The 24,142-nt window shown below is 42.7% G+C and overlaps 1 protein-coding gene and 1 long non-coding RNA gene across 2 annotated transcripts in view; one reads left to right on the forward strand and one right to left on the reverse strand.

The window, feature by feature from the left end:
* Positions 1 to 1,547: 1,547 nt before the first annotated feature.
* On the reverse strand, positions 1,548 to 7,241 carry LOC140688902 (uncharacterized). Its single transcript, XR_012063739.1, has 3 exons — positions 7,099 to 7,241; positions 3,019 to 3,188; positions 1,548 to 1,817 (listed from the first exon to the last, which is right to left on the reverse strand). It is a non-coding gene; the product is annotated as an uncharacterized lncRNA (long non-coding RNA).
* Positions 7,242 to 22,066: 14,825 nt separating this feature from the next.
* The window catches only part of ZNF521 (zinc finger protein 521), a 346,926-nt gene continuing 344,850 nt past the window's right edge, over positions 22,067 to 24,142 (forward strand). Inside the window, exon 1 of the mRNA XM_072949085.1 lies at positions 22,067 to 22,128. The gene's annotated coding sequence lies outside the window, so the exon portion shown is untranslated. The remainder of the gene's footprint in view (positions 22,129 to 24,142) is intronic.

Raw genomic sequence — 24,142 nt, forward strand, 5'->3', positions numbered from 1 at the left:
GAGAGTCATGTTTCCAAAAAAGTGTTGCAGGTCCAAAGGCCATTGTTTTGAAGGAAGTTGTAATAAAAGCTGTACTTTACCCTGTACCAAATCATGGTACATCCATCCAGGAAACACCGTACAACTTGCTGCCTCCTCTCAAAAAAGAAACTAGTGGAGAGGTCTCAATGAGAGGCCTGAACGAAAAGATCCGTATTGATCAGACAGTGAAACAAAATGCCAGGAAGGATGTAACCTAAATCTGAAAATCATGCCAGGAGACAGTAAAAGCCTCTCCCTTAACACTTGCAAGAGCTGTATTATTGACAAAAACCAAAGCAAATTGGCTTTATATAACCTGTTTTCCTATCTCAATCTTCCCCAGATGATGAGATGGTGGGGACACAAAGAGATCTTACTCAGCTTTGCATCCTCAGCGTGTAGCCCAGCGCCCAGCACATGGTAAGCGCTCACTAAGCGTCTGTAGAATGGATGAATGGTTGGATGGATGAACGCACTAATGGACAGCCTTACTCCAAGTGACAGGCTAAAGTGAGAAAAGCAATGAATAGGAAGGCCTGGTTTTTAGTGTGAGCTCTGCTACAGAGTAACCAGAGACCTTTCCCAGTTTCCCAGGTCTCTTAACCTCTTGGGGCCTCAGTTGCCTCATCGGTGACATGGGGAGATGGGGCTGGATGATCTCTGGTGTGCCTTAGCCTCATGTTATCAGTGGTACCTACACGGACAATTGGCCCCTAAGCTAAGTTAGGAAACATCAGATATTTATGGGAAGATTGAAATCAAAGGCAAACCATGACCTTCAAACTAAAGTTCCTTTTTGTCCTTTTTGAGCAGAGAATTGAACTAACTGGATGATCCCTTGTCCGAGACAGGATGGTAATTCTTTTTGTCCATGTTTGCTACTGAAGCATAGAGAACCAAGCTTCATTCAATTTTTGAATCTTTACTAACTAGTGTTTTTGATGTAGACGTATATATTTATTAAATTGAGCTATGTTTTATATTCTTATGTTTTCTTTCCTTAAATGTAAAAGATAAGGGAGCTGTAACAACCCATCTATAACAATCCCCACCCCCCACCTAAAAAAAAAAAGAGCCAGGGTAGAAAATGACCCAGCTTAATCTTTCTTCCTCTTAGCCTGTAAGATGGTGTAAGAACCACCTGGGATGGACTATATATTAATGTATAGGTCTTTGGGTACAGCACAGACTGATTAAATCAGAAGAACATCTCCTAATGTTTGAGAACCTCTCTCTCCTTGGGCAGGCAAGGAGAAGGAAACAGCAACAGTTGGCAATAAGGTGATCATAGGACGATCTCAAGTTAAGATGACATTTTATGACTGCAGAGTGATGCAGGTTATAACGGAGCATCACAAGATAGCATCGAGGCATAACAACCCAGCCCCTTCCTGGGCCCCTGTGCATCACAGTTCACCCAATCCTGGGACAGTTTTGGCGGCAGATCTGGCGGGTAGAAACGGAGGAGTGACCATGCCGCCAGGGCTTTCGTGCCAGTGAGCGAAGACCAGCAACACAAACTGCTCTAAGTGGGAACAGAACGAAATTTATGTGGCTCAGAGTTGTTTATGTAAAAAGGGGTCTCTTTTTCATCTCTGATGTGACAGAAGCAGTTCCACAGCCAGGGGCACCTGGAGGCCACTGTAAATTGTTTTCCTTGCTGTCATTCTGAAACATGCAGAAAGGAGGAGTGCGGAGGAAGAGCCCTGTCTTTATCACGCTGGGGTCTGGGGTCGGCAGCAGCATGTCTTGCTTTCCCCACCTCTTCTCATGGTGCTGACCTCCCCAGGGGCCACCTGGAGGATGAAGAACATTCACTTTACTCATTAAATTCTCTTGAAGTTAATTTGGTTTTACAAACACATCTTAGCAAGGGTCTGGGACCAGGTGTGTGTTGGCTTCCCATCTGTGACACCTTTAGAGTAAGTACGTTTCTGTCCTCTGCTCATTCATCTTCATACCATTCCCTATGGGTGGATTTAATTCCCAGTTTTTCAAAAAGGAAATGCAGTTCAAGGGACATTTTTGTGGGGCATTTTATGTGAAAGGCACTGTTCAAGGTACTGAAGGGGATATTTTTAAAAAGCAACAAAAGCCTAGACTGGAAGCTCACCATTTGGCATGAAGTCACTTACAGAAATAACTTTAATCAAGGTAGAAACAGGGAGCTAGATGAAAAAAAGGATTAATTTTAACTAGCAGGATTTGGGAAGACTTGTTGGAGTTGAGCCTTTAAAGTGAAGCCTGAAGAACGTGACTGGAGTTGTTCATACTGTGTAGTGGTTCTATCAGCCAGGCCCTGGGAACTGTAAGGTTCTGACTAGGTCAGATACCCAGAGTCTGAGGACAAGTTCACAAAATAATTCCCTCTTAAACTGAAACCAACAAGATGAGCAAAAACAACCAAACGATTCCCCATTTGCAGAAGCCACCCACGACACGGGGTCGGGTCCCTGTAAACAGGGCATCTCTTAAATTCTGTCTAGCTTAGAATGCTTCTCAAATCAACTTTAAAAAGCCATGGTATCTCCCTAACCTTACTACTAAAGACTAGTAGAACAAATAATGGTTTGTAAATGTTAACTCTGTTGTCATAAGAGGAATGTGAGGGGTCTGCATGGAGACAAGCAGAATTAGAGGAGGAGAATGGGAGCTTTTCAGGCTTCATTTTAGGCAGTTATCCAAGAAAAGTCTCTGAAATAATTTAGATACCTTGTTTAGCTCAACGAAAGTAGTTCTTAAGAGCTTCCAAGTTTCTTTGTTCTAATTGTAGGTTCAATTACAATTATGTTTTATATTCTTATTTTTCTCAATTTCATAATTCTCTGTGATGAAACTGTGCATGCATGTGTGTCTTTGTTCTAAGATATGAAGCTGTGTGCTATCCAGTATGTGCAGGTGTGACATCCAGGTATTACATACAGCCTTTTCCAGATACTTTTCATCTACAAATAAAGAAACCAAACCAAAATTACCTATGAAGAGATCTCGAGTTACCTTAGAGAGGAAACATTAATATACTGTATTAAATTTTCAGCTAACTATAACATGGTTTTTCCAGTGGAGTATAAATCTATACTTTCGTGTATTTTTGTATCTGCCTCAGCTCAATTTCTTGTATCACATTAGCTCTGTAACACGAGGGAGTTTCTATCTTTTTCAAATTCCTGGAGAGGAAAAAAAAAAAAGAAGAATTACCTCAAGAACATGAAATTGCCAACAGTTATACATATTGACGAATCAAGAAGGAGTTTGAGTAAAACTCAGGAGAGCAAAGAAATTCAGAGTTAAGGTTAAAATTCATTACTTAACACCCAAGGTGCCCTGCAGGGATCCCAGAGCTGTGGGTGGTCTCTTACTCCACGTGTGCAGAAACTCTAGGCTGTGAGAGCAGATATTCAGAAGTTTTAGGTTTCATTTTGACTTTGTTCACTTGAGCAAGTATAGTGCTTCAGCTCAGTGCTTTGTTCAAAGGGTGTTGGTATTGGATGTGGTGCCCTCCCCCCTCCCCCTTTCCTTCCTTCCTCCCTCCCTCCCTTCCTTCCTTCCTTCCTTCCTTCCTTCCTTCCTTCCTTCCTTCCTTCTCCTTCCTTCCTTCCTTCCTTCTCGTGTCTTAACAAGCTTTTGATGCTGCTCCAGGGAAAACTAACAGAGTTGCCTTGGGGTCTTGAACAACACCCCTGTGTATGCTGCATGAATTTCTTTTAGCTGCAGGTAAACCAAAAGTTATGTTAAGTGAGAAAGAAAAGGTAGCAGCTGCTGAATTCTTTTTGCTAGCCCAAGGAGACTTCGTACTGCATGTTACAATCTGATGGGCAAAATCTTAACCTCCTCTGACCTGTAAAGATAAGAAAAAAAAATCCTAAGCCTTTTTTCAGTGGTACCATTTCTTTCATCATTTAAAAAAAAATGTGGGAGATGATTTCTTTTTTTGTTTTCTGTTATTTGTCAAGAAAAATGATCTGGTAGTAAAAGAATAAATTGAAAGGAACTCAGGTAGAAAAGGCCTGAGTGCTGGGAATGTAATTTTACAAGACTCGTTTCCTTTACTCTGTGTTTTTCTCCTTGAAGGAGATAACTCGATTTTATACTTTACTGTCTTATTAACAGAATGCATTTTGGAACCCTGCCACCGCTAACAGTATCAGAAGGATTTAAGGCTGCTGAAATACACTTGAAGATTTAATTCTGCTGACTTCAGCTTGGATCTGGAGTAAAATCTAACCGTAGATTAAGTGTTTAGCACTGTATATTGCGATTGGTGCTCCTGGTCATAAATACTCATGTCTATTTCTGTTTCAGACAGCTCTCCATAGGCTTCCTGCTCGGCACGGCACACAATGCTTGCTTCCCAAATGAGGTTATTCTCTATAAGGCTACCCCTTCTATAACTCTTTTTATAGACTCAAGCCTCTGCTCTGTTGAGCAATTCATTATAAACTCCCTGGTGCGCTTCGCGATAACAAACACTGGGTTACTGAGAGGAGACTTCTAGGGAGGGAAGCCTGTATTTCCTCCCAGACAATATTTAATCTCATAGCAGCACTGACTAATAAAAGCAAAAGATCAATACAAAGCTGTATTGCTAGGACGAAAATTTACTAACACAGTCATTCATATCACAGGAACATCTGGTTAAAGCTTCAGGGCTCCCTTACTTTCTTAGTTATGATTTTATGGGTCTCTCCAGACTCCTTTTTAGGATTTTAGCAGGCATTTATAGCGGGCCGGACATTTTAATCTTTCTAATGTGGTTATCTGATCGCCGCTTGGCTTTCTCACACTGACTGGTCATCTTCTCCACTTCTCGCTTATTGCACTTGAATCAAGTTATGATAAGCTCGCCCTGTAATAGCCCCCAGTCCTGAGCGGGTCTAACTTCATGTAAGTGGCCTCCTGAGCGGCTATTTATGGTCATTTCTGTGAGGCACTGTCTTTAAAACCTCGGCATTTAGTGCTTTCTTCCTCTCCCCATGACTTGGAATATGTAAGGACTGTTATAAATCATACAGCCAGGCCTGCAGATACACTCTTTGCTAGAAGAGATTTCTGAGGCCTGAGGGGCAAGCCGAGGGCTTCTGGCTTATGGCCCTGAACCCGACCAACGTGTATGAGACCGACTGGATGATGTGGTGCCTGGGAGAATCCAGCACGATCCTCACACATGGGCCTCAACGCTGTGGTTTGGTGTGGCATTGCCTCTGGTTGAATTTGCTTGTTTTCTGTGTGTGAATCAGAATTTGGTTCCTTCAGGAAACACACTGGTTTCAAAGTGGTAGGTATAAACAACTGAGTCCTACGGCATGGCACAGGAAACTGTATTCAATATCTTGAAACAACCTATAATGAAAAAGAATATATATGTATACGTATGACTGAGTCACTGTGCTGTACACCAGAAATTAACACAACATTGTAAATCAACTGTACTTCAATTTTTAAAAAGTAGTGGGTAGGTGGAATACGAAAATCCACAAGATAATTCAACAAAATGACCCAGAGTATAGAAAGTGAATGTAAGCACAGTCTTAACATCTAATTTTTTTTTATTGAGTTATATAGTCAGTTTACAATGTTGTGTCAAGCTCTAAGGTTTTAACAAACCTAGGCACCACACCACTGGAGGGAGAGGAGGAGTAATATTTACAATGCCTACTATGTGCAGGTCCCTAACCCACATTGGCATATTTAATTCTACAGTGATCTGAGGTGTATGCTATCTGAGCTAGGATTTGTGATTTGAGCACCCACTATGAAGCAGCCACTGGGCCAAGTGCTTAATATATTTATTATTTCATTGGTTACGCATAACAATCCAATGAAGTAGACACTATTATTTTTATTACCCTCATTGGGCAAGTGAGGAAGCTGAGTCTTAGATAAAGTAACACACTTGGACCAAACAGCCACCAAGTGAAAGAATGAGGATTCTAACCCAGTGTGTCTAACTGGGCTGCCTTTCCATACCATGAACAACAAATGTTACCTCAGTGACTGAAAAACATACACAAGGAGATACAAATGATTGTCCTAAAATCTTATAAAATCCCTTTGCCATTTTTCAGTAATGCCAGGTCATCTCCTGCTGTTGAAACAAAGCACTTCAGACTCATTTCAGGAGATAGTGAGGTCCCAGAGATCTTCAGATAAAAGAAACAATGCGTCAGTTCACTTAGTAACACATTCTTCTGAGGAGGAAATTGAAATACAGTTTTAACTTGATTACTTTGCTCTTTCTTACCGGGGTGAAGGAAAGTAGTCACACACACAGCCCCTCTCTCCTGCCTCAACGATGCCTTGGACAGGCTGCTAACATACCCCCCCCCAACGCCCACCCCTTCACCACAGGTCCCATAAGCTGGAGGGAATGTTCACTGCAGATGGGGTAGCTCTGTCACGCTTCCCCTCTCAGAATTCACTGCCTGGCACAGAAGATGATCTAAGTAAAACTGAAGTCACTTTCAAAACTGAAACTTAAGCTGTTTAGCAATATGAGTCAAGCAACGTTTGTCTTGGACCCCCTACACTTTCTTGGCACCATTAGTAGCTCAACTGTTCTTCAGTCACATTGATTAGCTCAGTCGTCCTGGGCAGGAAGGCTGGATGGAGGGTAGGGGCTCTGGCAGGCCAGCCTGCAGCACCCCGAGTCTCAGAGACATGTCTCGGCTTCATTCTGAGGACTGTTCTGGGTCAGAAACACTCAGGGGCTGGTCGCCTACACAGAGCAATTTTCCCCAGTAGGATGACAGAGCAGCCTGCTCTGACACCGAGAATTCTGGGACAAAGGGGACAGAAAGTAGAGGAGAAGTCAAAGACGGGCAGAGCTCCTGGACAAAGAGACAAGAGTATTCCGTGAAGGCAGAATATGTTAAAATGGGCTCCTCTGAGCTGTAAACCTCACCCATCCCCGTCACTGCCCAGGCAGTTGGGTGATGACACATTCCCCTCGGAGCAGTGCCCAGCCTCCCCAACAGCTGTGCCCAGAAGGCCATCAGATCCAGGTCCTGGCAGCTGGTGAGCCTCCGTCCAGCCAGCTCCAGCCTTGAGGAACCTTCAGTACCAAAGAGAGGAACGCACGGGTAGAGTTTCCGAGAGCTAGAACTCGTCCACAGCTCCCAAAGACTGACTCCCAAGGACACACGTATCACACAGAAGGATTTTCTTCTCCAACAAACATGTTGCCTCAATCCTTTTGTGTCTGAAGAAGGAAAGAAGGAAAACCAGCTGTGGATTTCTCTCTGAGATTCATTCTTTCAGGATTGGAAGCACTTCTGTGAAGTCACACTGAGGAATTCCGTCAATACTATGAAAAAAAGTCCCTGTGGAAAGGTTTTTGTAATTGTTCTTTCACCTGGGGTGGGGACGGTGGATCCCTCACCCCAGGCGAAGGAGGAGGATACATGCGCCAGGGGTCCATATGGCTTTCAGCAACGGGAGCCCCGTCTGATGGCTCACAGTAATAATGGGACAGTCGTCCTGCAGTTCTATCAGTGTCTTCCTCATGGTTTCTGTCATTGCACGGGGGCTGGCGCACCGGTCTGCAGTTGGACAGCCTGTGCTCCAACTTAGCTACAACATTTAACACTGAGAATGTCTTTGGACAGGTAAAGTAAGTTCTCAACATAAATGGACTCACCTGTAAAATGGGGATAATAAGCCAGCTTTGCAGCATGACTACCTAAGACAGAGTAGGTAAAGTTCCTGGCACAGGGTAAATGCTCCCTCTGGGGAGGTTTTCATCATTAATAAGAGTAACATGTTGCATTCACAATATTGATGCATATGCAGATTTCTCATCTTTCGCCTCTTAGAGGGAAGCACTGGATCTGGGATCTTTCCAAGTGCTGGAGACAAAAAGCCCCCTGTTCTGAGAATTGTTGAAATGCTTCTTTCCCTTTCCCAGACTCTGTTTGCTCCACGGTGCCCAGTCAAAACATCTGGCCTCTTTTGTCCCGTGGCTTTCCCTGGCCTATTAAAGCCAGTCTCCATCACGTGGCACTTCCTGTTGACCTAAACCTATTTTTTGTTTTATTATTACTCACCGTAACACTTGAAGATGATTAGAGCTGAAAGAATGAAAACAAAAATGAAAGTTGAGCTTTCCTTTTCCAGCAGCTAATTTGATTCCGATAGCACTAAAAAACAAAACAAACGTTTTTAATCTAAGAATGGAGAAAGCATTGATTATTTTTTAAAAATTCCCCTCCCTGGCTCAAGATTAAGAATTCAATAAAAGAAGGTTGGCGTCTGGCAATATATCCTCAAAGGACTAGCAGGGTCATTCCTTTACCTGGAATGTTCTCCCAACCAGGTACCCACACCGTTATTGCACAGACTCCAGTTTCTCTTCTGCTAGGAGAGCAGCGTTTGTCAGGAATCCAGGGTCCTAGCGCGTTAGTACACTGCTTCTTTCCCACAGCCAGCCCCAGTGGTTCCTCCAAGATAAATTGCTGGAAGTAAAACTCTCAGTAAAGAGTAGGTCTGAATGGGGAAACCTGAGAAACTTCAGCAGCTTTTTTTTTTTTTTTTGTCTGCACTGACTATCCTTTGCTGTGGATTAGGCCACTACTTATTACAGATTCAAATCCTATCTATATATTGTTCATGGTTCCTTTGTGTCATCAGGAAATTAAAGTTTGCAGCTGGCCCCTTCATCTTGGCTAATCATGCGGACATAAAGTCTTTAAAGGCCCTCGGAGTGGCCCCTGCGGGGGCCCCACTCAACACTTCTCTCCGGCAAGACATTGTTCTTCAGCTGTGTTTTCAGCCTCTGCCCTCTTTGGTATTAAGCTCCTGCTGCTCTGAGCCCCGGCATCAGACTGTCATGCGCCAGTCCAACACCCACAGGAAGCCACGTCCCCATGCTGAGCCCCGCCACCGGTTGGATCTGTTTTCAGGGTAGCCAGGACCTCCTCTGGCTTCTGGGGGTGACAGTCTCAAGCTGAAGATCCACGCGGGAAGCCAGGCTACAGCAGAACTGGGTCCTCACCTCCCTAGGCTGGGGAGGGGTTTCAGATCACACTTGCTTGGTGTCGAAAGATGGTAATTATTTGGACCTGGGATGGGGAAGCCAGGGCGACAGCAGGGCAGCTGCCAATTTGCCAGCTCCTCGCAAATTGATCTGACGCGCTACGAAAACACCAAGTCTCCTCTCAGGGATCATTTAATAACCGGCAGCGTTTCCACCTGGTTTCTGAGATTCCTTGAATTAATTGAATTCTCATTAGAATACTTCCTGCCTTCCCTTCCGCCCTTCACTGCGTATGACCCGAAGTGCACAGTGGAGTGACTGGACTAAGCAAATCAGTACCCCTGCCTCTTGGATTTCATTTCCCACACCGCGGTGCGCCCTCACTCCTCCCGGAGGGACCCGGCTCTGCCATTCTTCCAGCGCGATGGAGGAGCCGGCCACTCGCCTCCCTTCTGGAAGTTACATTTATTACATTTTTACAAGCGTTTCATTATCTGTGTTGTGTTACACATGACACTGAGTCTAACGTCCTTTACTTTCTTTTGTCCACTTAGTCATTGTTTTCTCTTTTCCGATGACTGTATTTTCTTTTGACATCTCACTGGTTTTAGCTACTCTGTTCCCTTTAGTACATTGGAAATTGTGGGTGTATTTGTGTGGCACATTGTCATAAGCATTCGTTGTCCAGGAGGCAAAAAAATGCTTCAAAGTTTATTCTACACATATGCACGGTGCATGGACGGTACATTTGTAACCATATCCACCATACATCCATTTTAAGATACAGTCTTGCCTTATGCTTACCATCTGGGACAGTTCAGTGATGTAAATACATATCTCCCACAAAGTTGTAACTATTTTATTATGTTGAGGCTAATTTGTTCTTTTTAAAGAGATCTCATTTCATTTCTGATTTGCCTTGGGATTATATCCCATTTACACCAGACATAGTCTCATAGTGACATCACCTTGGCTAGAAATTGGAAGGAAGAATGTTAATGGCAGGGGACTACTACACCATATAATCATCAGATTTCTAAGGCAGAAAGGTCCAGGAAGGGAAACACCAAAGATGGGCAGTAAGACGTTTTTTTGACTTGGTAAAAACACACTCTTTTTTCCAACATTCAGCTCGAGTGTCACTTCTTGTTTACCTCTTGTGACATACCTCCCTTCACCACTCATAAATCCTGTACCATTGTCTTCCAGCAGAGCACCTGTACTGTTTTATGAACAAACTTATTTACACATCTGCATCCCCAGTCAGTGACAGCTGCCTGAGATCAGGGACTGGGTCTAACTCAGAATTTTATTCCCTTCACCTAGGAGAGTGGCTGTAGGTTGCATGAATGAATGAAGGAATGAGTAAGCACATAAACGTCGCCTCTATCCCAAACTGAGATATGACCCTTTCTAACACCAGGTCAGAGGCCAGGAAGAAGATTATAATAGCATGAGCCATTCCTTCTCTTCATTCACCTTTCACAGGTGTTCTCCAAGCTCAGGACTCCCTTCCCAACCACACAGTCTCCCACACAAGCATAGATCCTTACTGTCTGCTCTTCGTTTTCTGGTCTCAGCTTAAGTGTACTTCCTCTAGAAGATTTCTCTGATTCCCTAAAATAAATTTGGCCTCTTGGGTTATCTACTTCCCATGGTGCCAGCATGTCTTAGTAACACAGCATCACACTTAGAATCATTGTGGGATCAGAGGGGCAGGCTGCCTTCTGCAGGCAGAAGGGAGTGTGGGGCTGGGTGAAGCCAGCCTAGGGAAAGGAGGGGCCGAGGGAGGGAGGGAGCCCAAGGGGCATGCTCAGTTCCTCCTTCCTCTCACCAGACAGTTCACTCCTCCACCCTGGGGAGAAGCATAAGCCCTGGGGAGAAGGGCCAGAGATGCGCCTTTGGATCCCCCCTGCCAAGTGGGAATTCCCTTCTCTTCTTGGAAGTGCCTGCTCCCCTCCGTCTGCTCCAAGCTGTTGCTGATTTAAAATATAATTTCACTGTTAAAGGATAAATTCCATTAAGCCCAAGTATATTTATTTTTTTGATTCCCCACTGTACTGCTGAAACTAGCAGAGTGCTCTTCACATAGTAGTTGCAATAATTTATCAGTGGAAGGAAGGAAATAAGGAAGGAAGGAAAGAAAACATTTCTTCACCCCATACTCACTACCACCATCAGGCATTCTACCAGTGTAGATCTATTTTAGATTTAAGACAAGAAGATAGAAAGGACCATATTAAATCTAACTGATCTGAGAAAAAAATGAAAGCAGCCAGGTCCTCCCTAACAGACAGACACACACACACACACACACACACACACACACACACACACACACACACTAAAACCTACAGGAGGCATCATTCCCATGCAGTGGGTTCCAGATTAGGCACAGAGCTGCCATCTCAGGCAAGTTTCCTACAGGGAGAAGTGATTCTTTTTAGAACCAAACTATGTCATGTTTTCATGTTTAAAAGTTCGATGATACTGTTAGTTCCAAAGCCTTGACCACAAATTTTAACGTTTTTCTTAATGTCTATTCCTATTGAGAATTTTTTCATTAACAAACATGTTTTAAGCCCCCATGAATGCAAGATGCCTCTGCTGTGTGTCAGGAATAGGCGTGTACCTGACATGGCCCTTGTTCTTAAGAAGTATACCACCTAGTAGAGGGGACAGACAAGAAAACAGGCGATTATAATAAAGTACAATTTGTGGTTCAGTGAAAGGCCAGAGTGAATCCAGAATCTTGGAGACCACAGAAGGGACACAAGCTAAGCTTTAAGGTTTGAAAAGAATAAGCCAGAGGTAGGGGGAAAGGAGTTCCAAGCAGATGGAATGACATGTGCAAATACCTGGAAGGAAAAAAAGAACGTGGCATGGAGGGAAGTGGAAAGTAGCTCTAAGAGGACTGCTCTCCCAGGGCGTAGGACTGTCACCTCTGCTCTTGTGTAGAAAAAAAGCAGCACAGTTGATCTAATCCTGCTTGGGATCCCTATGGAAATGCACAAAAATGCTAAAGCAAGTCCCTTTTCATCCCTAACGAATTTGCATAAAGTCTCTTTGACCTGCAGCCAGAGGAGGCCTGCTGCCCAGGCAGTTAAACATGGGGGCAGGTGGGGCAGACCTGGGACCTTCAGATAAACATCTGTGACATGACAGTCCTGCCTTTCAAGGACTCCTCATGCGGGAGCCTGGCCTTTTCTGCTCTCTTCCACTCTTCTTTACTTTTATCAAATTTTGCTTATCACTTTTCTTACTCCCTTCCAATCACATGGTATTTGTGGTGCATATACCATTGGTCTCCTAGCCGACAGCCATCCTCTACTTTCTCCCTTGATACCAGACCTCCCTGGTGCTCACCTTCTTAGAGCAGGCCAGCCCTCATTGAAGGAAGAGCTCCTCCCAGCCCAAGCTGGTGAATCTTCGATGAGCTAATTCTTTGTGGATCTATACCAAGTGGTTGTGATGCAATCTTTCCAGTTAGACACAAGGGGAGGACTGTTGTGTTTTCTTGAGATGGGATAAAAGCCAAAGAAGTTCCTATTTGTATTTAGGAATGTTGCCACCTGCCTATGAGACCTGTGGCAGCTGTACTGGGCCCATGAGGGGAACCAGCCTAGGAGGAAAACACAATGCTCTGAAGACAGCAAAGGAGAACGAAGAGAGAAACTTAACTCCATTCTTACTTTTCCCTTTAGAATTTTTAAAAATCGAAATATAGTTGATAGAGAGCCTTAGTCCTTGAAGTTATGGTTAAACCAATCAGCCCTGGAACCATCTAAAGAAAAAGAAACTGAGATCCCATGGGGTAAGAGATCTATCCTTGGCTCCATGGATGGGGAGCCAAGAAAGCTTTATGTCCAGACGATTCTCACCACACTGCACCATATCTGTTCCTGTGGTGCATGGCTGCTGGCTTCCCAGGTCTTTAGGGAAGATTTCTATTGGTAATGATGTAGACCCGCCAACTTTATGCCAAGAAAACAAGATAGGATCATGGGAGAGATATTTTTAGAAAACTTAGCCATTTGATATCTCTCTGATTGGATATATGAGAACATCTTCTCCTTAGAAGATGTCCTGTCTTCTGGTTCTCTTTATTCATTGCACACCTACTCTGCTAAGCACTGGAGGTAATATGGGGGGTAAAACAGACTCTATCCTGCCTCATGATCCTAATTTAAAACATCACCATTCTCTTGCTACATCTGTAAAATTGAACCGTCTTCCTAAAAAGGGAGAGCGATCTCAAAGTCATCAAACAGAAATGAAGAAGGAAAGAAAGAAAAATCTGTTTGGTCTGAGCCAGGCAGTGGGAGACAAGAAGGCTAAAGCACCAGTCCCCTCTGATGTGGCTTTGTCCCCAAGGGACCACGGGGAAGGGAGATTTAAAAGTTGTCTTTCCTTGCCAGTGTTTTGTTTGCTCCTCTGGGACAGGGACAGTTTGGCTCAGTTTTAAAGCTTTTGGGAAATAATGCAGCCTTAAGCATAGCTGGAAAGAGACATGCCCCAATCCCTAGAAGATGAGGATAAATTAAGTGCCAATTGTAGAATCCCAAAGGAACTATTGTAATAGGCTCCAAGCTGAAGGTAAACAAGTTAAAACTTATATTTGGGAACTGGTTCCCTTGGGACTTCAGATTGCCCTGCAACTCCATACCCTCAGGCATCTGGGAAACTCACATTCCCCTCCTCTGCTAACTAGGTTAGAAGGACTGGGTCCTGCTAGAATATTGCTTGAGACCATCTCAGTCTTAAGATCGGACTAAGCGAAAAGATTCTCTTTAAATATTGACTAAGTTTTCCTTTTGGCTGAATCTGGTCTCTTGATAGTTCAGAAACTTATTACAGCCTTCTTGGGCCTCTCTACTGAGATATAAGAGGAGAAGTTTACCTGGGCCAAAACCTAAACAATGGTAAAATGTTGTTCCAGCTCCAGGATAATATAAAACAGTACATATATGGTATCCTCTGCTCTCAAGCTAGTATTTTAAAAGGGATTAAATTACACGAAAATAAACACTAATAGCATCCTTGAAGAGGAAGAGAAGTCATTGAAGAGAAGCCTGGGTATAGAAGTGGGGAAGATGCGATGTGTCTGCCTTGCTTTTGTAGATCAGGATGTAAGTAGGTGGGAGTGGACGATGGCATGATTACATGTTGTAGACGTCAAGAGGGGGGACTCCAGAACCAGACTACTAGCTAGCTTTGTGACCCAGACAAGGTCCTTAGCATCTGTGTCTTTCATTTTCATCATCTCTGACATGAAGCGATGACCATCTCTGTCTCCGAGACTTGTTGTGGGAATTAAATAGGTTAGCACATAGAAAGCACTTAAAACAATGCCAGACGTATAGAACACATCGTAACAGTTAGTGTTAAGGGATAAGATCATTTTTTGAGCCAGGTGAGGACCGACTTCTCTCCCGACCGCTGTCTCTGTAAGTCACTCTCCTGTGGCACTATGCCTTCCTTCAGAAGGGTGGGGCCAAGAGATTCATCTCAATTTTTTTGCTCCCTGCAACAGCTTTGGTCTTGGTGTCTGGAGAAGGTGAAGGCATCAGTTATGCTAGGAGCAGGCATACTTCTGATCCATAGGAGGTACTTAGTAAAGATCTGTTGAATAGACTGGGGCACTACTCTGATGGAACAAGAGTGGGAATTCCTGAAACCATAACCAGGAAAGAGAAATTACTTGATGCTCAAATCTTGAAAGGCAAGATAATCAGGACCCCTCTTCAAACCTCTGATAATTCCACTTTTTATTTATTCACTTACGGAGGGCCAAGGAGATGGTGATGGCAAGAGTAGGGAACCAAGGCCATGGAAGTCTGGGAAGGATGAAGGATGTGGGAGCTGATATTCCCTGAGTGCCTGATATGTGCCAGGCAATGAGTGTGCTGAGCACGTTACATATTTTACTTTCAGTCCGACACAAGGCCTACCAGATACATATTACCATCCATGCTGTACAGAGGTTAAATATCTTGTCTAAGATCACTCTGTGATGAGCTGCAGAGCCAAGACTTAGTTCCATGTGTGTTTGACTTCAAAGCCCTGGAACTTTCTGTTGCACCTACTAACAGAGTTTTCTCTCAGTTCTTCAGTGTAAACTGGAATATTGAGCTGGGGGTCCTGGATGCTCTGCAGTTAGACAGGATGGCAAGAATGCTGAGGTGTTCTGACCTTTTCTTTAAGGACTGACTCATGACTTCTTCAAACCTGGGCTCCACCCCACTTCCTCTCCCACTATCGCCCTGCTTCCCAGCCCATGTGGGTCCACATACTTGAGTTCAGCTGTTTGTGCCAGTAATTACTCATACTTCCTCAACTCTTAATTTTTCAGAGCTGTGAGAAAAACAAGAACTGAATGCATTTCTAACTTGCAGTGTTTCCTCGGGTTCCAAGGCATACTCAGCTTTACTCTGGATTCTGCTAACTCTGCCATAGCCGTTGATAAATACCAGCAACCCCATCGGGTGCTGGCCCACCACACTCCTCAGTGCCACTGGGTGGAGACCTGGGGGCAACTTCAAGGTCCAGTTCATATTCTTGTTTGCCAAGAAATGCCACGTTCAGTTGGGGTGGGCAAAGCTTCCTTGGAACGTAGTGATGTGACTGAGTCCTGCCCCTAATGACATGTCAGCCATCCCCTCTCACTGTGGCGCTGCTTGGCCTTGTCTTCTGGCTGAAAACCAGGAGTCTGGCTTGTGCCTGGTTCTCTTATCCTCCTCCTGTGCCATTCTTTCAAAAGCCACTGGCCATTACAGAGTCTTCCCTTTGGAATTCCCTAAATGCTGTAAGACACAAAGCCGCTCAACCCAAGATGACAACAGCTGTCCTCGGGCATGCAAGCCCCTGACCCAGCAGGGCTGCCACCCCAAGGTGCTAGCAGCTTGGTGAAGAGAGTATCACCCCCACACTGAGCAGCAGGATGACCTTGAAATAGCCGCACCGCCACACACTTGCCATTGACTGTTTTAGCAGCATTCCTTCTCTTACCTGACAATTTGTAATCCATGCATGTTATAAACATGGAGAGAGGATTAGCATTATCCAGTGAAATGCAGTGCCTAACATCGAATGTTTGGTAAGAGATAATTTGGCAGCTCCATCTTTTTTTTTGGCTTTAATTGCTCTTCCTGTATGATTCCTGTAGGGAAAAGGAATAATCATTAGTCACCCCTGGCCTTCACGGACTTTCCTTATCTTGTGACACAACGTTGCACAGGGTGCCCTGTCTCCTGCAGAGGGTCACAGTGAACACCCAGCACTTGGGCCTGGCCCGGGGCTCTGTATGCCATTGTCAGAACTCACCCTGCCAGGTCCCATACACTGCTTGTACTGAAGTTTTCACATCCAGTTTCCTCACTGCTTTAAGTTTTGCATATGCTCGTCTTGCCTCTGGGGGACTATTTAAGTGTAATTCGTAGAAAGCTGCAATATCAAGGACTGTGTTGGCAACTGTACGCAGCCCTATTCAAAATTCACCCTATTACATCAAATTGTGGTCATTTTACAGACTGTCAACACCGATGCTTGATTTCTAATGGATGCTTTTCTCCTCTTTCAAGCTGGGATTAAACTCTCCCAAACTCTCACCGGGGCATCATTCCTTACTTTTCTTCCTTTTTTGCTTCTCTTCTGCTGTTACTATTGGGTTTATGCCAGAAACAGACTTGTCTGCTCATTTTGAGCCACTTCTTAATTCCCTTCACACTGTATTTTTTTCACAACCTTCACCTATTATTTCCAAAGGGAGTCACCCCTCACCGAAGCCATGACAAGCTTCTTTTCCATTGCATTCCAAGGTAAGACTATTGAATTCAGCCTCACTTGGTGTCTCGTAACTTTTGCCCTTGGCATCCAGACAACTCTTTGATTCTCAGGATGCTTGCCGCTGAACTTCCTGTCTATATAAATGCGCTTGGGGAGTCTCTTGCTCCTCCAGCCTGCTTTTTCCACCTCCCAGAGCTTCCCTTTCCCTTTCCATGCCGAGCAATTATTCTTATTAATTATTCCAGCTAGCAGTAATTATCAGCAGTACATGCCCCCAGCCACATTAATAACAGAAATCTCTAGGACACTGAGGAATCAGCTGGGAGGCCCACACCGCCTTCCGATTTGCCTGGCACTGCAATCTCTGCTGGTACCCACGCCCCTGCCACCGTGCTTCTGCTCTGCTCTTACCCACCCCCAGTTGCTCCATTCTCCAGTCCTGTGTGATGGTGGGACAAAACAAGAGCAGCGTAATCTAGACCTGTGTGGTTATAAGCTCCATCTAACTACAGCAGCATGTGAAGCGTCTGGACCTTGGCACAACTGAAAGCCATCCTTAAGCAGCCTTCAAAGTTGGGGCCTGAACACTCTATTAATCCTTTGACCCCTATTTGCAACAGTTTTTCGTTTGTATGGGTTCTGACCTTTTGCTCATTTGTCTTGGCTGTCATTTGTAAATAGTTTAAAATTTCAACAGTAGGTCATTGGTGTATTTAAAAGAATGCTCTTGTTTTATTGGGATTTTTTTTAAAATCAGCTTGATTGGCATAAAATTTCAGGACAGTTAGATGATTAAGGAAGTTCTGTTATGTCTACATGGAAAATTGTGTGAATGATAGATAGCCTTTTGAAAACTGGTGAACTGGATCACTTCACCAGAATATTTCGTAAGAAAAGGCAAATGACAAGGAACAGAGAAGAATAGATGGAATTGGTTTAGAACAGTGCCTGTTTCTTCCCACAGTAACTTCGTGTACTGAAGTGAATGTGTGTGCTTGAGAAATGAGATACTGTGTTTCGCTAGTGTGGCTCCCAACAGCAATTTGGAAACCATCTGGCAGTTGGAATCTTCTTTTTTTAGTCCAAAACAGCAAAGTTTGAAACACTTGGATATAGTGTCAACTCTGACTTACTACAATTGCAAACCATCAGCAAGTTTCCAGAGAGGTTGCAATGCAAGGTGCTAATTTGCAGATGTTACAGCAAAGATCTTATTACTAAACCACTACAGACCACATGTGGCAATGGTAAAAATCGGGTGGAAAAGAAAAATTTCAGCATTGTCAAAACAGTGCTTCTACAAGTTGTTGCCAAGTGAACAACAAAAGATGCAAGCTAGAGTTTCTTTCTTTCTTTCTTTCTTTCTTTCTTTCTTTCTTTCTTTCTTTCTTTCTTTCTTTCTTTCTTTCTTTCTTTCTTTCTTTCTTTCTTCTTTCCTTTCTTCCTTTCTTTCAAGACAAGGGTGGAACAAGGAGTGGAATGTAAAGCAATCTGGAAAGGATAAAATTTTAAGAGTGACAATTTTTCTGAAAGACACTTTGAGAACAAGTAATGGGAAAAGTGTCTCTTTCCCCAACACCATGCCCACTGGCTTCCAGCATGAGATACCGATGCATAATTGTTAAGGCCAGTGGTAAAAGTTCAGTCCTTTGCAAATTTATTTAATTTAAATAAGCTTCCCCTACATTGGGGGAATGTGTTCTCTCAGTGTGCTTCATTAGTGTAGCTTACACCACAAAACTGGCTGTATTGAGAAAGATTGCACCATTATCAAATAATTAGGAATGCCTTAGCAGGTGCATACACTTACCTTAGTAATTAAAGCCTTGTTAAAACACCAAAATCCAGAGACTTTAAATGGTTGCAGGATCCCAGAGGACGTAGCCCAGAAAGTGATTCTGTAAGGTAGTGCCATCTGGGAACAGGGATGTTGAGTAGAGTCTTTTTCCCTCTTGGGATGCTTACCAAGCACATCTGTGCACATCATGAGATTCAATAAAAATTGCAATGACAATGCTAGACGAACGCCCACTGCACAAGATGCTGGGCAGACTGAGCACCACCCTTCTTGGGAGCAGATACTGCATAGCTGGGTTTTGTGCTGCCATTGTTTTAAGGGTGGTGCATGAGACAGAGGAAATGGAAATGAGACTCTCTCTCTTCACTTTAGGGAGAAAGGGTCCACTGATACAAACTTCTCATGAAATGCCTTCATAAAACTTGACTCTGAAGGTTTTTTTTGACAAAATGCAAATGTTGGTTAGCTCTTTACTCCCCACTGGCTTTTGAGGTACAGGCCCATGAAAATATGAGAAGCAGCCACCAGTAAGCCAGCATTCAAAGCAGCTCCCTAAAATCTTGCTGCCAGCAGCCTTAGAGTGATCCACGTAATTACAAATTAGTCTATTTACTGGGGCCTGGTTGCCTATGCAAGAGCTTGCCGTCCATGTATAAGCATAATTGTGATAAATCTGGACTCAACAGCCATGGGGCATTCTGAAGATGATATCTAGGGGTTGCCATGACAACTCTCTAGGATTCCTGCTGTCTTTTCATGGTGAAGTTCTGGGGTAAAGCCTGGAAGGTGTCTGAAATAAATCATCAAAAGGTAGGACAGCTGGAATTGGTCCATGGAAGAAATCCAAGGATGCAAGTCCATAAGTCCTGTGGTAAGGAGGTTGTCACTTGAAGACAAGTTTCCATCACTTTCCAGAATTCAGGCTGAGTATCTGAAGCAATAGGATTTTTTGGAGTTTGGTGTTCCTGAGGCTGGGGTGCCATGGTATTGATACTAAAGGCCTCAGTCAATCACTGATGCAGTCACCCCCTGGGAGCAAAAACATCCTGCATTCATGGGGCACATACACTTGTCTCAGGAGCTCTGTGGATCCAGCTGTGTGGCAAAAGGTATTGTCAGCCTACAAGTGGCAACAGGCTTCATGTGTAACTGTCTTCATGGTGGAGACCACTTTTGGTCTGGACAGCCTCCTGACACCACAGTGGGTTTGGGGTGATAACTGTCTTGCTAATTCTGGTCCCGAAGCTCACCAAGCTGGGTCCTAGTTACACCATTCATATGTTCTGAGACCTTGGAAAAATCTAGCCATTTTCCACGAAAAAGGGGATAATAACCTTGAGCTAAACTGGTAATTGTGAGAATTGAATAAAATAACAAATGTAAAACACTGAATACCATGCCTGGCATTTAATAAACTCTCAATAAATATCTTCTTCCTTTATTCTTACCCCCAAAATATAAAACATGGTATAAACAGAAGACATACTGCATTATTATTCAGCTCTAGAATATGTGGATCATTAGGCATTGTATGGAGACTCAGTTATTTGGCCAGATCAGCACTCCCACTCCAGTTTGCACATAATAATAATGTAAGTTTTCACAGAGTGAAAGGAAGTGGTAGTTGCTCTATCAGCAGTCTCAGCAGACACATAGATGTCATGGGATATTTTAAGTGATAAACAGTGGAGAAGACCAGAGTATTTGAATCGTCCATGTCTTCATGCCATAAATTTAGGAAGGTAGTGGTTAGGGCCCTTACTCCGCCCTGAAATGAGGAAAAGTTTGAAGCAATAAGAAGATTACAGTTGTTTGAAATCATGCCGTAACTCTAGACCTGCAGGGGATATTTCTATCATATTATTCAATCAAAGCATTATTTTCAGCTGTAGAATAGCCCATCTACTAGAGTAAACTTCGTATTTTTAAACTTTTCATTCACACATTCAGAAAAGTGTACAAGTCGTAAGTGTATAACTTGATGAATTTTTACAGATGATGATAATGTTATATTTTAATGTTATTAAAAGGCACTCATAATCCATCAACTTCTTTCATCTTTGTTCTATCAGAATTTTCAAATTCAAATGTTACAGAGTTTTATTCCTTTTTCTTTTTTTATATTTTAAGTTAACACATAGTAATCTTGACCTTTTTTTAGTGTATAATTCTAAAAATTTTAACACATATATAGATTTATGCAACCACTGTCACAACTGGAATACAGAGCAGTTCCATCACCCCAGAAATCTCTCTCATGAGCAGAGATTGCGCTGTGTAGTTGACTAAGGGCAACTGTTGATTTCTTCTCTGTCCCCTAGTTTTGTCTTTTGAAGGATGTCATAAATAAGTGGAAACATATAGCGTGTAACCTTTTGAATCTGGCTTCTTTTACTTTGTATAATGCTTTTGCAGTTCACCCATCTTGTTGCATACATAGCAGTTCATTCATTTTTATTGCTGAGTAGTGTTCCATTGCATGAATGTGACACAGATTATCCATTCACCCATAGGAGGACTTTTGGGATGGAGCTGGTTTGGGGTGACTATAAATACAGCCTATAAACATTTGTATGCATGTTTTTGTGTGGAAGCATATGTTTTCATTTCACTGGGGTAAATACATGGGACTGGGATTTCTGCGTCTAAACTATTACTACTAAATCACCTAGCTTTTCAGTCTATATTATCTTGATCAATTAACAATTTCCTTCTTGAGATGTGCAGGGCTTTGGATTTTAGAGAGATGGAAATGGTCTCTTATGGACCTCAGATCAGAAAATGCTATTTTTATAATTTAACACTCTATTTTGTTCTTATTATAGGTAATTTTCTATTGTAGTTATTATAAACACAATAGACATTTTTTTAAAAATCCACTAATTGAAAACATTTACCTGTACATTTGAAAGTAAAGTTGCAGATGTCATTATGCTGCATCCCTTACTATTTCAACATCTGTCTCCTAAGTAGACAGTCTCCTATTTAACTGCAATACCATTATCACATACAAAAAATGTAAGATTGGTTTTAGGTTGGTGGTTTTTCCTCCTAACACTTTAAATATTTTACTCCACTCTTTTTTTGCTTGCATGGTTTCTGAGAAGTCAGATGTTAATTCTTATCTTTGCTCTTCTATGGGTAAGGTATTTCTTTCCTCTGACTTCTTTCTGGATTTTTTTCTTTATCTTTGATTCTCTGTAGTTTGAAAATGATATACCTAGGTGTAGCTTTTTGTCATTTATCCTGTTTGGTGTTCTCTGAGCTTCCTGGATCTGTGGTTTGGTGTCTCACATTAATTTGGGGGAAATTCTTAGCTATTATTGCTTCAAGTATCTCTTCTATTCCGTTCTCTCTTTCTTCTCCTTAGGAAATTTCCATTATGTGTACATTATACCTTTTGTGGTTGTCCCACAGTTCATGGATGTTCTGTCCTAATTTTTTAATCTTTGTTCTCTTTGCTTTTCAGTTTTTGAAGATTTTATTGACATATCCTCCACCTCAGAGATTTTTTTTCTCAACTGTATCCAGTCTACTAATGAGACCAGCAAAGGTATGCTTCATTTCTATTAGTGTTTATGATCTCTAGCATTTCTTTTTGATTGTTTCCTAGAATTTCCTCTCTGCTTACGTTTTCCAGCTGTTCTTGTATGCTGTCTACTTCACTCATTAGAGCTCTTAGTATATTAATCATGGTTGTTTTCAATTCCTGGTCTGAAATTCCAACATTCCTGCCATATCTGAGTTTGGTCCTGATTCGTGCTCTCTTTCAACTGTGCTTTTTGCCTTTTGGTATGTCTTGTAAATTTTCTTTGATAGCTGGACATGATGTGCCAGGTAAAAGGAACTGCTGTAAACAGGCCTTTAGTAATGTGGTGGTGTGGTGTGGGTGGCAAGGAAGCACCATGTAGTCCTTTGAGTAGGTCTCGGTCTTTCAGTGAACCTGTCTTTGGACAGTGAACTTGACAAGTGTTTCTAAGTACACCTCCCTCCTCCCCTAGGTGGGACAAGAATTGAGTATTTCCCTTTCCCCCGCGTAATTTATGTTCTGAAAAAATCCCAGCAGATTAGGCTCTGGTTAACTAGTTTTTCCTGTGGGCAAACCTTGTTGAGAAGAACAGAATGTTCCGATGTATTTCCAAATGGTTGCTTTTCTTCTTCCACTGCTGGAATTGAGAGGGAATTTTTCTCTGATAGTCATTGTGAGAACATGGTTGAGCTCCTGGAGGTAAAACTCAAAAAGGTGTGGGGCTGCCCTGTGACTGGGACCCTCTGGAGTCGACACTCAGACTTGCCCTCATGGAGCCTCCAGCAATTTGTCAGTTACAGTTCAGATTTTCCTGCTCTGGCGCTGGTTCCTGCAGAGCTTTCTGCTCACCAGTCTCCTGCTCTGGTAAGTTCTGACTCTCTGTCTCTACATATCTGCCTCTCCAATTAGGGGGCAGCAGTTTGCCATGTGACCTTCCTTCATTTGCTGATCTGTAAAACCTGTGAAATTTTGTGTTTTGGGACTTTTTACTTGTTATTAGGATGGAGCAGTGACTTCCAAGGTCTGGTGAATGGCAGACCAAATTTCCCAGTTATCCCCAAATGACTTTTATAATCTTCAGAAATCTCAGATCCAATTAAGTTTCACTTGTCATATCTGGCTATCTCTGTAGTTTCCTTTGAGCTAGAATAATCACCCTCCCTTTTTTATTTTTTTTTTTTTTGTCCTTAAGACATTGAAACTTTAACAGTACACGCCAATTGTATTGTAGAGTAACCCACAGCCTGAATTTATTTACTCATGTTTACGCCTCAGTTAAGCATATGGCAAGAGTATTATATAAGCAATAGTATATGCTTCCCTGCTTCCCTGTATTAAGTCATGTAAAAGGCATATGCTGACCATTTTGTCTTTACTAAATTTGATACTTGGTGTCCACAAGATCTGCTCACTATAAAAATATATTTTCACTTTTGTAATTAATAGGTCCTATGTGGCGACACTTTAAGTCTGTGAATATTCTATTCCCCAACAACCATCCACCCAATGTTTTAGCATCAATTAATAATGCTTGTCTAAAATCACTTACTGCATAGGTTTGCATAATGGTGATTTTCTAATTCTATGTACATTTTTGTATGTATCTACCTAACTCTACATTTATTGAAAAGAAAAGCTGTCTCCTTTTTTACTCTCCCCTCTCCCCATATCATCATGAATTCAGGGACTCTTTTTGTTTTATTTACTCATTATTCTCTTTCTTGCTCAAATTGTCTCCAATTCAGCCAGGGAAGATCCCTTCAAGCTAGTTCCTGTGGCTTCCTGTGTCCTTTTGACATGCTCTCATTAATCTTTGAGCACTTAGTTGCTTTCTGGCACAATAAGACATCCCAGATTCACCTTGTACTTTCTCTGCCCCAGCTTTGGAAACAGCCAAGGCTGGAATGTTATTTAGAAATCAAGATATGGGACATAGATAATGCCATTTTTGGACACAGACATCAAATAGTTTGCCCTGTAACTCTCCAAGGCGAAGTTCGGTGCTTTCTCCCTAAAGCATGCTTCCCACACAGTTCCA

This window comes from Vicugna pacos, chromosome 24 (assembly GCF_048564905.1).
Source record: "Vicugna pacos chromosome 24, VicPac4, whole genome shotgun sequence".
In the NCBI taxonomy this organism is placed as follows: domain Eukaryota; kingdom Metazoa; phylum Chordata; class Mammalia; order Artiodactyla; family Camelidae; genus Vicugna; species Vicugna pacos.